Genomic DNA, 12998 nt, shown 5'->3' on the forward strand with positions numbered 1-12998 from the left:
GTGAATGGTATTGTTTTCAGTTTCTAGATATTCATTGTTAATTCATAGAAATTCAACTGATTATATATATTGATTTGGTATGCTAAAAATCATTTAACTCACTTATTAGTACTTGTATGTATTTTGAGATTCCTAAGAATTTCCCTATAGATTATAATGTAATCTGCAAGTAGACAGTTTACCATCAGGGTTCTTATTGTGCTTGCTTACTGCACTAACTAGAACCCGCAATATAATATGGAATGGAAATTCTGAATTGTTATCCTGTTTTATTTTTCATCTTAAAGTATTTATTTTTTCACGATTAAGTATGATTTTAGCCATAGGCTTTTCATAGACATTATTTATCAGTTGCAGAGGTTCCAACTTTGCGGAGTTTCAAAATCAAGAATAGATGTTAAATTTTTCAAAAGCCTTTTTTTTTTTTTTTTTTTTTGCAACTTTTAGGGAATTTTTTTTTTTTTTTTTTTTTTTGGCAACTATTGAAGTGATTGTATTTTTTTTTTCCCCGTTAGCCAGTTATGGGGAATTAATGTTTTTTTAAATGTTAAACCTACTATGCTTCCTTATGGTTAATTCCATATGTTCATGTTTGAATATTCTTGTTAATTTATTATTTTATCTGTATTGCTAAAATTTTGTTAGCAATTTGTGCATATATATTCATGGGAATTTTTGGTCTATAGGTTTATTTTTTAGAATGTTCTCGATTGTGGTATCATAAGGATTTTGAACTCAGAATGGATTGGGGTAGTCTCTTCAATTTTCTGGAGCAGTTTGTGCAGACTTAGTATTCTTTTTTCCTTAACATTTTGTAAATTTGACTCGGAGTCAAATCTTGAGTTTTCCTTGTGGGAAGATTTTAAATTACAAATGAAATTTTAATTAGATGTAAGAATATTAAGATTACCTCTTTCTTTTTGAGTTAACTTTGATAATTTACTCTATTAAATAATTTGTCCATTTGATTGTATTTATTGAAGTTAGGCTAACATAATTCATGATATTCCCTTATCCATTTGAAAATAGACAAAAGTCATAAATAAACATGGCACTAAAAAGAATATAGGCAGCAAATAAACACATGAAACCATATTCAACCACTAGGAAAATGCAAATTAAAACCACAATGAGATATTGCTGCACAGCTATCAAAATGGCTAAATTGAATATATATTGACAGTATTAAATGTTGGAGAAGATGCAAAGAAACTGGGTCACTCATACATTTCTGAATAACAGTTTGGTAGTTACTAAAAAAAGAAAAAAGAAAAAGCTAAATATGAAACTGCCATATAATCTGACCTAGTAATTGCACTCCATTGGTCTTGCAGAAATGAAGATTTCTGTTTTGTTCATTCAAAAACAGATAATGCACTTGTGTGTAGCAACTTTATTTGTAACAGCCCCAAAGTGGGACAATTCAAATATTGTTCAGTGAGTAAATTGTGAACAAACGGGAATACTATTCAGCAGTATCAAAAAATGAACTACCAAAACATATAGCAACCTGGTTGAATATCCCAAGAATTATGCTTTATGAAAAAATTCAACCAGCAATGACTATATACTGTATGATTCCATCACTCTTGAAGTAACAAAATCAGAGAAATGAGAAACAGATTAGTAGTCACCAGTGATTTTTTTTTTTAAGATTTAGTATTCACTTTAAAGAGAGAGAATGAGCAAGAGCAGGGGAAGACACAGAAGGAGAGAGAATCCTTAGGCAGACTCCCCAGTGAGAGCAGAGCCCTATGCAGGAACCCCAGGGCCCTGAGATTATGACCTGAGCCAAAATCAAGAATCCATTGCTCAACCAATTGGGCCACCCAGGCACCCCAGGAGTTGCTAGTGATTAAAGGAGAGATAGTATAGGATGGATATGGGTATGAAAGGACAACTTGTGAGGTCTTCATGGTGATGGAAATAATTTATATCTTGACTGTATCAATATCCTGGATATTACATTTAAATATAATTTTGTAATATGGGAAATATTGGGAAAAACAGTGTAGTGTACATGAGATCATTCTGTATTCTTTCTTAAAACTGCTTATAAATCTGTAATTATCTCAATAAAAAGGAAAAAATAGCCACATGTCAATAGCAGCTACTGCTTTGGGCAGCACAATTCTATATCATAACTATTATGTTCTATGCATATAACTTCCCTTTTATTTGGTAATGACTTTAAACATAGGTTTTCTGAAATGCATATACTTAACTGAAGTATCGAGCATTTGGCTGATAGTATAATCAATAGCAAAAAGATGTTAATTTGGTGAATTTTTTTTCTTTTTTTTTTACATTTTATGTTGCCTCTTTCACCTAAATTAGATTAAGGCCCAAGTGCTGAAATAGGAATTGTTGCCTTTTATTCTGTAGTCCCAGCATAGCAGTGATCTTTTTATAAGTTTAACTTTAGAAATCTTCAGAGCACAGTAAAGTTCTGTGCATTGAACTTAACTGGCCTACTGAGTAAGATTCTATCCTATAAATTGACCCATTAGCACAAGTCCTGAGAGGCCTGACCTGCTGCTCCCACCAACAAATATGCTTCAGTCTAAATAAACATCAGAGTACCCACGGAGTACATGTGTGTGGTTGTTATTAAAGCAGAGAGAGGCCAAATGCTAAGGGTTTCTGAAAAAGTGGATAGAACAGAAGGAGAGACTCGAGGGATAGTCTTTGCCTAGGATACATTTCTCTGTCAGTGAGCAGGACGGAAAAGCCACTGGGTAGGGATATTGGGTTTAAAAATCAAATTCTGTTTGGAGGACAGTCTATAGATAAGAAAGAATACCACTCTGAAGAGATTGTAGAAATGCATAAAATGCCAAGGTGAAACTTCATGGCAGGGCCAAATTTGGAAGTCAAATTTGATAACCAGAGCATAAAAAAGAGTTAAGGTTAAATTCATAGGATAAAGTTGATTATCCAAACCCCAACTCTTTTTTCCTTCCATAAATGTGAATTGAAAGGGCCTTATGGATATCCTGTCTCAGGTTATAATTACTCCTACTCAGGTTAAAATTACCTTTAGGAAAATATTTTTAATGTCCTTAATGTGGGTTTAAATTAAAATGCAGATTCCTGGGCTTATCATAAAATATTATCATTAAGTATGTCTGGTGTATTTAACCCAAGTATCTGCATGCTGGTTGACAGTTCATATAATAACAATGCAGGCAATTGGGCCAGACTTAGAAAGGAATATTGCTTTACACCTGAGGAAGAACTAATCTTCCAGGAGAGAGAAAATGTCTCTACCTATTAAGAAGACAAGGTAATACAGAGATGGATCTGGCAATATTCACCAAAAATGCCTTTTGATAACTAATTATGCATCTACCAAGAGATACATTTCTTTTGTGTCCAAGACATGTGGCTTCATACTAATTTGCATGGCTAACTTAAATTAATAGTATTAATTATCCATAGAGCATACCTCAATTTGCCTTTCTCTGAAAACTCATTTTTCTTGTGTCTCAAAATAAGGTATTGGGAAGCAGGGAGCACGTGATTTTGAATAATAGGCTGTTGAACCCTGTGAAGAGTGATTTATAATAATGAGTCACCTTTTTGATTCTTGTAACTAGGAGAAACTAGGTTGCTTCTCCAAGGTGCACTGATCATAACCTTTGTAGAATTCACACCAACTAGGTTAAATGAGTGGAGTATATAAATTGTGGCAGTATATATGTTGTCATTTTGCCTTGCTAACCTTCACTAAATCTGAAGTCATGGCTCTCATTAATTCTTCATTTTCTCAAGTTAATTAACTAGTATGTGGTTCAGTGTCCTCATTTTTAAAAATGAAATAATAGTACCTTATTAATGTAAGGTGTTGTGGTGGTTGATTACTTTTTCATGAAACTCTGCAAGATTAGTGAAAAGAATAGTGCCAAATTTAAATCATGTTAACATTGCAGTTTAAAATTTTAATTACATTTGTAAAATTTACAATTAAATGGTAACTAGAACAGAGGATAAATTCATACCAACATATTACCCTATTAGTGTAGATTATGTCTCCATTATCTGGTAATTCAGGCAAATTCTACTTGCCACTCAAAGTACTGCTTTTACAAATATAAATTAAAATTCTCTATTCCATTATTATAACCCACATGCAAACTCTTTTGGGTATTGTAATGTTTGAGATAATATTAAATGTTTTTGAAGGGATACAAATTGAAAAATATGTATCTGTGGCCACAAGGAAGGTTTGAGCAGGGTCATTTATATTTATGTATGAATAATTTCCCTTAGGGGGAGAATTTGAAGTTTATTTATTTTTATTTATTTAAAAATCTCATGAGTAAATAACTGTTTTCCTGGTTACATGCAAGTAGGAAAATATTTTTATAACTAGCATATTATAATGGATTTAGCTTTTCTGCTTCTGTAGATTTATTGATGTTATGATAATTTCCACACATAACTGCCTGTGTAAACTCTTTCTGTATTTGCATCTAATATTCTCCGCTTTTTAACTATTAATAAATTCCCAAGATCCTCTCCTAGATCTTTTCACAATCTGTACTCTTCCTGGAAGTTTCACCTACTTCCAACCTAACACTATTATTTCTTATACTTATTTCTCCATGTCAGATCCTCATCAGGAGTTCCACTCTTGGGAGCCCTACCTACCAAACTACCTATGGGGTAATATACCTGAGATGCCCATAAACAAGTAAGAAACACAATGAACAACATAGAAGAAACTATCTTCTGTTACTAAAATATTCCCTAACCCAGTGTATGTCATGACCATCAGCCTAGATGGCCAAGACATAATATAAGCATCATCTAACCCTTTTCTTCCTGCACTCCTGTGTACTACCAACAAGTTATTTTAATTCCAATTCTCAAGTTGTTCTCCAGCCACTCCACCTCTTTCCACCTCTACCTCCACAAACCTAGTTGAAGACATTGCTTTCTCTCAGATTACCAGTCCATCTTTTCCACACATGCACTTCTCCAGTTTAGTTTTCAATTGCAGCAGGAATGATATTCCTAAACCAAATTCTGATTGTGTCATTCTCCTAGTTAAAACATGTCAGTGCCTTCTCACTGATTGCACTGGATAAAGTCCATATTTTTAATCAGGACTAAAATTATTTTCATGATGTGGCCTCAGTTTCATTTCTGATATCCTCTGTCAATTGTCTCTTTCTATTCTAATTCCAGAATATTGAATGATGATCAATTTTCTGAATAGGTCATATTCTTTTTCTCTTGCAATCCATATTCAACTACATAACACCTAAAGCTGTTCTTGTTAAGAACTTCAGTGCCTCACAGGCAGACAAAGCTAACTGTCACTTTTATTTTCTTTTTGGCTCATTGTCTACTTTCCCTTTCAAGATATGTATCCCCACAGAAAATATCATCCTCAATGGGAAAAAGCTTGCAGCCTTCCTGTTGAGATCAGGAACATGACAAAGATGCCCACTCTCACCACTCTTGTTCAACATAGTATTAGAAGTCCTAGCAACAGCAATCAGACAACAAAGAGAAATAAAAGCTATCCAAATTGGCAATGAAAAAATCAAACTCTCTCTCTTCGCAGATGACATGGCTCTTTATATGGAAAACCCAAAAGATTCCACCCCCAAACTACTAGAAATCATACAGCAATTCAGTAACGTGGCAGGATACAAAGTCAATGTACAGAAATCAGTGGCTTTCTTATACACTAACAATGAAAATACAGAAAGGGAAATTAGAGAATCGATTCCATTTACTATAGCACCAAGAATCATAAGATACCTGGGAATAAACCTAACCAAAGAGGTAAAGGATCTGTACTCAAGGAACTACAGAACACTCATGAAAGAAATTGAAGAAGACACAAAAAGATGGAAGACCATTCCATGCTCTTGGATCGGAAGAATAAACATTGTTAAAATGTCTATACTACCTAAAGCAATCTATACTTTTAATGCCATTCTGATTAAAATTCCAACGGTATTTTTCAAAGAGCTGGAGCAAATAATCCTAAAATTTGTATGGAATCAGAAGAGACCCCAAATTGCTAAGGAAATGTTGAAAAACAAAAATAAAACTGGCAGCAGCACATTACCTGATTTCAAGTTTTACTACAAAGCTGTGATCACCAAGACAGCATGGTACTGTCATAAAAAAAGACACATAGACCAGTGGAACAGAGTAGAGAGCTCAGATATGGACCCTCAACTCTATGGTCAAATAATCTTTGATAAAACAGGAAAAAAATATACAGTGGAAAAAAGACAGTCTCTTCAATAAGTGGTGCTGGGAAAACTGGACAGCTATATGTAGAAGAATGAAACTTGACCATTCTCTTACACCATACACAAAGATAAACTCAAAATGGATAAAAGACCTCAACATGAGACAGGAATCCATCCAGAATCCTAGAGGAGAACATAGGCAGTAACCTCTTTGATATCAGCCACAGCAACTTCTTTCAAGATGTGTCTCCAAAGGCAAAGGAAACAAAAGCAAAAATGAACTTTTGGGACTTCATCAAGATCAAAAGCTTCTGCACAGTAAAGGAAACAGTCAACAAAACAAAGAGGCAACCCACGGAATGGGAGAAGATATTTGCAAATGACAGTACAGACAAAAGGCTGATATCCAGGATCTATAAAGAACTCCTCAAACTCAACACACACAAAACAGATAATCATATCAAAAAATTGGCAGAAGATATGAACAGACACTTCTCCACTGAAGACATACAAATGGCTATCAGACACATGAAAAAATGTTCATCATCACTAGCCATCAGGGAGATTCAAATTAAAACCACATTGAGATACCACCTTACACCAGTGAGAATGGTCAAAATTAGCAAGACAGGAAACAACACGTGTTGGAGAGGATGTGGAGAAAGGGGAACCCTCTTACAATGTTGGTGGGAATGCAAGTTGGTGCATCCACTTTGGAGAACAATGTGGAGATTCCTCAAGAAATTAAAAATAGAGCTTCCCTATAACCCTGCAATTGCACTACTGGGTATTTACCCCAAAGATACAGATGTAGTGAAAAGAAGGGCCATCTGTACCCCAATGTTTATAGCAGCAATGGCCACGGTCGCCAAACTGTGGAAATAACCAAGATGCCCTTCAATGGACAAATGGATAAGGAAGATGCGGTCCATATACACTATGGAGTATTATGCCTCTATCAGAAAGGATGAATACCCAACTTTTGTAGCAACATGGATGGGACTGGAAGAGCTTCTGCTGAGTGAAGTAAGTCAAGCAGAGAGAGTCAATTATCATATGGTTTCACTTATTTGTGGAGCATAACAAATAACATGGAGGACATGGGGGGATGGAGAGGAGAAGGGAGTTGAGGGAAATTGGAAGGGGAGGTGAACCATGAGAGACTATGAACTCTGAAAAACAACCTGAGGGTCTTGAAGGGGCCGGGGGTGGGAGGTTGGGGAACCAGGTGGTGGGTATTAGGGAGGGCACGTATTGCATGGAGCACTGGGTGATGTGCAAAAACAATGAATACTGTCAAGCTGAAAAGAAAAGAAAAAAAAAAAGATATGTATCTACCCTCTCTTTCTCAAAAAATAATTTTGTTCTTGGCTTTTGTAATATTCTACTTGATTTCCTATGATTTCCATGGCTGCTTTTTTCTTAGTTTTCCTCATTGGATGTATCTCCTTTCCATTATCTCTAAGTGGTAGTGAGTAGAGATTAGTCCAAGTCCCAATTTTACATTCTACACATTCTCACCAGATAATCTCATTTTGTTCCACTTCTTAAAATACTGTCTATGTGCTGGTGACTCAAAAAATTGTAACTCTGGCTTTCTACTGAACTCCATACTGAAGTACCTGATTGCCTGTAGAATCTCTGTTAAATATATTATTTGTCTCCCTTAACCAATTCTTTCCCAAATTTGTCCATCTGCTTAATGGTGCTGCCCTTCAGTTATTCAATACAGAATTTCAGAATTAATACTTAATTCCTATTTTTTAGAACTTTCATTTAAGATATGTTAGCAACTCCTTGAACTCTGCATATACAAAATCTTCCCTGAGCCCAGGTCCCAGAACAGTGACTCTTTCAATACCCTTACAGTTTACTACAATTTTCCTGTTAACAGATAAGCTCTTTGATAACAAAGTCCATGTCTATCTCTTTTACAATTATTCCTGCAGAGTCACCTTTCAAACATTACAAACATAAAAACATAGTTTTTGGATAAATGTTATAGTAATGTATAGTTATCTTGTTTCCCTTTTACTCTACCTGGACTAGAGCTTATTTCATTTTATATGCAGAATTTCTTGGATAAGAAATTAAGGAACTAGAACAAAAAAATAAAATCCTAAAATTTGTATGGAAGAACAAAAAGAATTCCAAATAGCCAAAGCAATCTTGAGAAAGAAAAACAAAAACTCTAGATTTCAGGATAGACTATGAAACTATAGTAATCAAGCACTGGTGCAAAGACAGGTACAGAGACCAATGGAATAGATTGAGAGCCCAGGAGTAAATCCATGCATATGTGGTCAACTAACCTATGACAAAGGAGGCAAAAATACACAAGGGGAGAGAAGATAGTTTATTTAATAAATGGTGTCAGGAAAACTGAACAGCTATATGCAAAAGAATAAAACTGGTCCACTTTCTTAATACCATACACAAAAATGAACTCAAAATGGATTAAAAAAGTAAATGTAAGACCTGAAACCATAAAACTACTAAAAGAAAATACAGGCAGTAATCTCTTGGACATCAATCTTAGATCTATTATTTTCTGTATCTGTCTCCTCGGGGAAGGGAAACAAAAGCAAAAATAAATAATTAAGACTATATCAAACTAAAAAAAAAAAAACTCAGCAAAAGAAACTATCAAGAAGACAAAAAGGCAACCCATTGGATGAGAAAATATCTGCAAATGGCATATTCAATAAAGGATTAATATTCAAAATATATAAAGAACTCATATAGCTCACCACCAAAACCACAAATAACTCAAAGTTGGGCAGGAGACATAAATACACATTTTTCCAAAGAAGACAATACAGATGACCAAAAGACATATGAAAGATGCCCAACATCATTAATCAATTTACGATTGCAAATTAAAACCACAATGAAAAAAATCACCGCACACCAGTCAACATGAGCAGTATCTAAAAGACAAGCTAAAAAAATTTTGGTGAAGATGTTGAGAAAAAGGAACCCTTGTGCACTGTTGATAGAAATGTAGATTAGTGCAGCCACTGGAAAAGTATGGAGTTTCCTTATACCATACAATCCAGAATTCCTACTTCTGGGTATTTACTGAAGAAAATGAAAAGGATAATTCAAAAATATATATGTACCCCTATGTTTATTGCAGCATTATTTGCAGTAGCTAAGATATGGGAGCAACTTAAATGCTTCCATAAAATGAATGAATAATGAATGAATAAAGAATATGTGGTATGTATACAAGATGGAATATTATTATTCAGCCATAAAAAAGGAATGAAATCTTGTTATTTATGACAACATGAATGGACCTAGAGAGTACTATATTAAGTGAGATAAGTCAAACAAAGGAAGACAAATACCATATGGTATCAGTTATATATGGAATCCAGAAAAACAAAACAAACAAAAAATAAAAATGAGAGAAACAGGGGCACCTGGGTGGCTCAGTGGGTTAATGCCTCTGCCTTCGGCTCAGGTCATGATCCTGTGGTGCTGGGATGGAGCCCCACATCAGGCTCTCTGCTCAGCAGGGAGCCTGCTTCCCTTCCTCTCTCTCTCTACCTGCCTCTCTGCCTACTTGTGATCTCTGTCTGTCAAATAAATAAGTAAAATCTTTTTTAAAAAAATGAGAGAAACAGATTCATAAATACAGAGAACAAACTGGTGGTTGTCAAAGGAAAGGGGATGGAAGAATGGGTGAAATGAATGAGGGCATTAAGAAGTACAATCTTCCAGTCATAAAGTAAATAAGTCACCAGGATGAAAGTACAGCCTAGGTGATATAAACAATAATATTGTAATATATTTATTATGGCAAACACCTCATAATGTATGTAATTGTTGAGTCACTATGTTTTACACCTGAAACTAATTTCATATAAGTCAACTATGATTAAATTAAAAATAAGGAAGTTTTAGAAGGAGAAATTGAAGCAATATCCTAACCTTCCTTAATGCAGTCCTTCCAAAGCTTTTATGTATGTGTGAAACAACTACAGATCTTATTCAAATATAATTCCCGGTTCAGTAGGTCTGGAGTAGGGTTTGAAATTTTGCACTCTCAATAAGCTCCATGATGAAGTAGACATATGCTTAACCACATTTTCAGTGGCAAATTTTTAAAGACTTCCATCAGTCAATATTCTAACTCTGGGATGGAAATATTTTAAAATAAGTCAAGTGAAATTTTGAAAATCAAAACACTATTGAATAACTTTTCTCCAACCCTAGCAAATGGTATCATTGTTCTTCATTGTAGTGTTTGCATGGCCACATGCATAATTTTCATAAATTGTATTAGAGTATTTTAAAAGCTAGCTCTGATATGAATTACATTAATTACAATGTGAATAGGAGTCTTTCTCTTTCAATACATTTAACAACAATTTCATGTGTTAAGTTCATTTCTACTAACTTGTATGTTGATTAATTTTCCTCCTTAGCACTAAGTTACACAAATAAAACATTATGCTGTAATTAACACCAAGATAGATATTCTTGTAAATTGGGGTAAGATACACAGCTTAAGAATTTATAACTCAGTACAAATATGAAAATACTCTTTATCGGATGATATTTTCTTGGAAGCAATCTTTTGCAGGGGTAGAATATGGTATAAATAAAGCAAACTTCAGTATTACAGACTCCCAGAAAATGAGATATTTTCTGAGGGACTGTGCCTGTAAAGGTCATTATAAAATTGCTTAGTAGAACATTTCTGGGACTCTCACATTTTGCCACATGTTATGGTTATCAGTATGAACAGATAGTGCTACTATTATTAAAGTCATCATTCTAATTGACTATACAACACTAAAACTAAAATATAATAGAATATTCAAAAATTATACTGACCAATGAAGTCATTCAAAGTTATTATAATTACTAGTTATACTGCACACTATGTTTTAGGCTACAACATGGGGAACTCTAAAATTTTTTTGATGATATGCAATTTATGCTACTTCAATTTTCTCAGAAAAAAATTAAAACCAATATATATGGGGAAAAGCAATCATTTAAGTTGTTCAAATTTATGTGCAAATAAATATTTTCTTCTGGTTTTACAACTGTACAATAGCATTTATGATTTAGTAGTCCTGCAGATATTAGTAGCTCTATTAAGAACAATTAGATAATCAAAAATTAATTCCTTTATTGTTAAACATTGTATTTTGAAATTAGTTAACTATTAGGGTCTTATGAAGTCATGGCAAAACAGAAAAGAAAAGTAGTTTTAAATATATAATCAAATTTTTTCTGACTGGTATAATGTTACAACTATTTTTAACTTCTAAGTAGAATGAATATTTTAGAGTGAATGAGTAATTAGAATAAAATTTTGATAAAGCTTTCACTGTTATAAGAGCAATATAGCTTAGTTATGAACATTAAGTTGATAGCCATTTCTAATTATCTTTGGCTTGTAAAAGTACAAGAAAAAATAGATTTTTTTCACATTCTTGATGTTTTAATCTTTTCTTCCCACAGGACATTTTAAATACCTGTGAGAAAAATTAAATTTCTATGAATTCTCACTTAAGTATCATACATAGTTATGAGAAGCATTTCATAAAAGGTGTTCAAACATAAAAATTTTGATATTTTCAGAGATTTAATTAACTACTTTTATAATGATAAAGTATTACTTAGAACCTAAAAATATCTACAAATTAAAGGGCTCTGAAGTGTTCGTAGATTTGTTCAAGTTAATAAATTCAATATGTTAAGTATCTATTATTTAGAAGGAAATTCTATGTTATTTTACTCATGTTCCCATGAAAGAAAGAGTTATTTAGGAGAAATAATTCAAGTATCTCTATCTCCTTTCCTTACATCTCATATTTCCATACGAGAAGTCCTTATTTACCTGTCGAGAAGGAAGAAACAGCCTTTTTCTTAGGGAGTGGCATATCCTAAGGAAATGCTTATTTTCTTCTTAGCTATGAGTAAGTGTCCTATCAACAACAGAGAGGTCTACCATTGCCCAATCTACCTGTGATAGATGATAACTTAATAAGGAGTGGAATGTGTATGTGTGCTGGGAGCTGGGAGGGAAGGCTAATGGAAGTGTTGAATATTTTCAACTCCATTTGGCCACAAATCACATCATTGTTCTACAAGCAAATCTGGTATAATTAATAACAATAGGATTGGAAACTTGCTAAATTGATATATGCAAAGAGTACCAAGCAAAATATATGAGATTTGAAAATGTTAGCAACTACCAATATTATTATTATATTGATTCATGTATTTTGATCTCCACATAAATCAGTCTTTTGTCTCAGCTGGTTCCATTAAGGAGGGTAAGGGAGATGAGTTGTTACTGATCTATTGAGCACCAGGAAAATCATTGCATGCTCAATAGAAGAGTAACCTTAAAAAGGCAAAGAGAAGGTGAGTAAATTGACTAGGTCTTGCAGTTGGCAAATCACCTATATTTGGAATCTAATATAGATCTGCCCGATATCAGAGCTGATACCCTAACCTATTCTTCAGTTTCTCTAAGAAGTTAAATTAAAATGAAGCAACATATAGCTCTAAAGTATTTTTTTCTATGAGTCTAAACAGCAAGAACAACAACAGCAACAAAAATAAACTATTTTTTTAAGATATTTGTGTCAGGGAGGGAATCTATCTAAAATACAGAAGTTGTATTTTTCCATTTAAGACTTCAAAAATGTAATGGCATTCAGTTTAATGGACATGAAAATAACACAAACACTTGTTTCACCGCTTTTGCAAAGCCATTTTTAAAGGTGAAGCGATGATATTGTTTTCTTT

The sequence above is a fragment of the Enhydra lutris genome, unplaced genomic scaffold (genome assembly GCF_002288905.1).
Source record: "Enhydra lutris kenyoni isolate GAN:26980312 unplaced genomic scaffold, ASM228890v2 scaffoldscaffold15, whole genome shotgun sequence".
Lineage (NCBI taxonomy): Eukaryota > Metazoa > Chordata > Mammalia > Carnivora > Mustelidae > Enhydra > Enhydra lutris.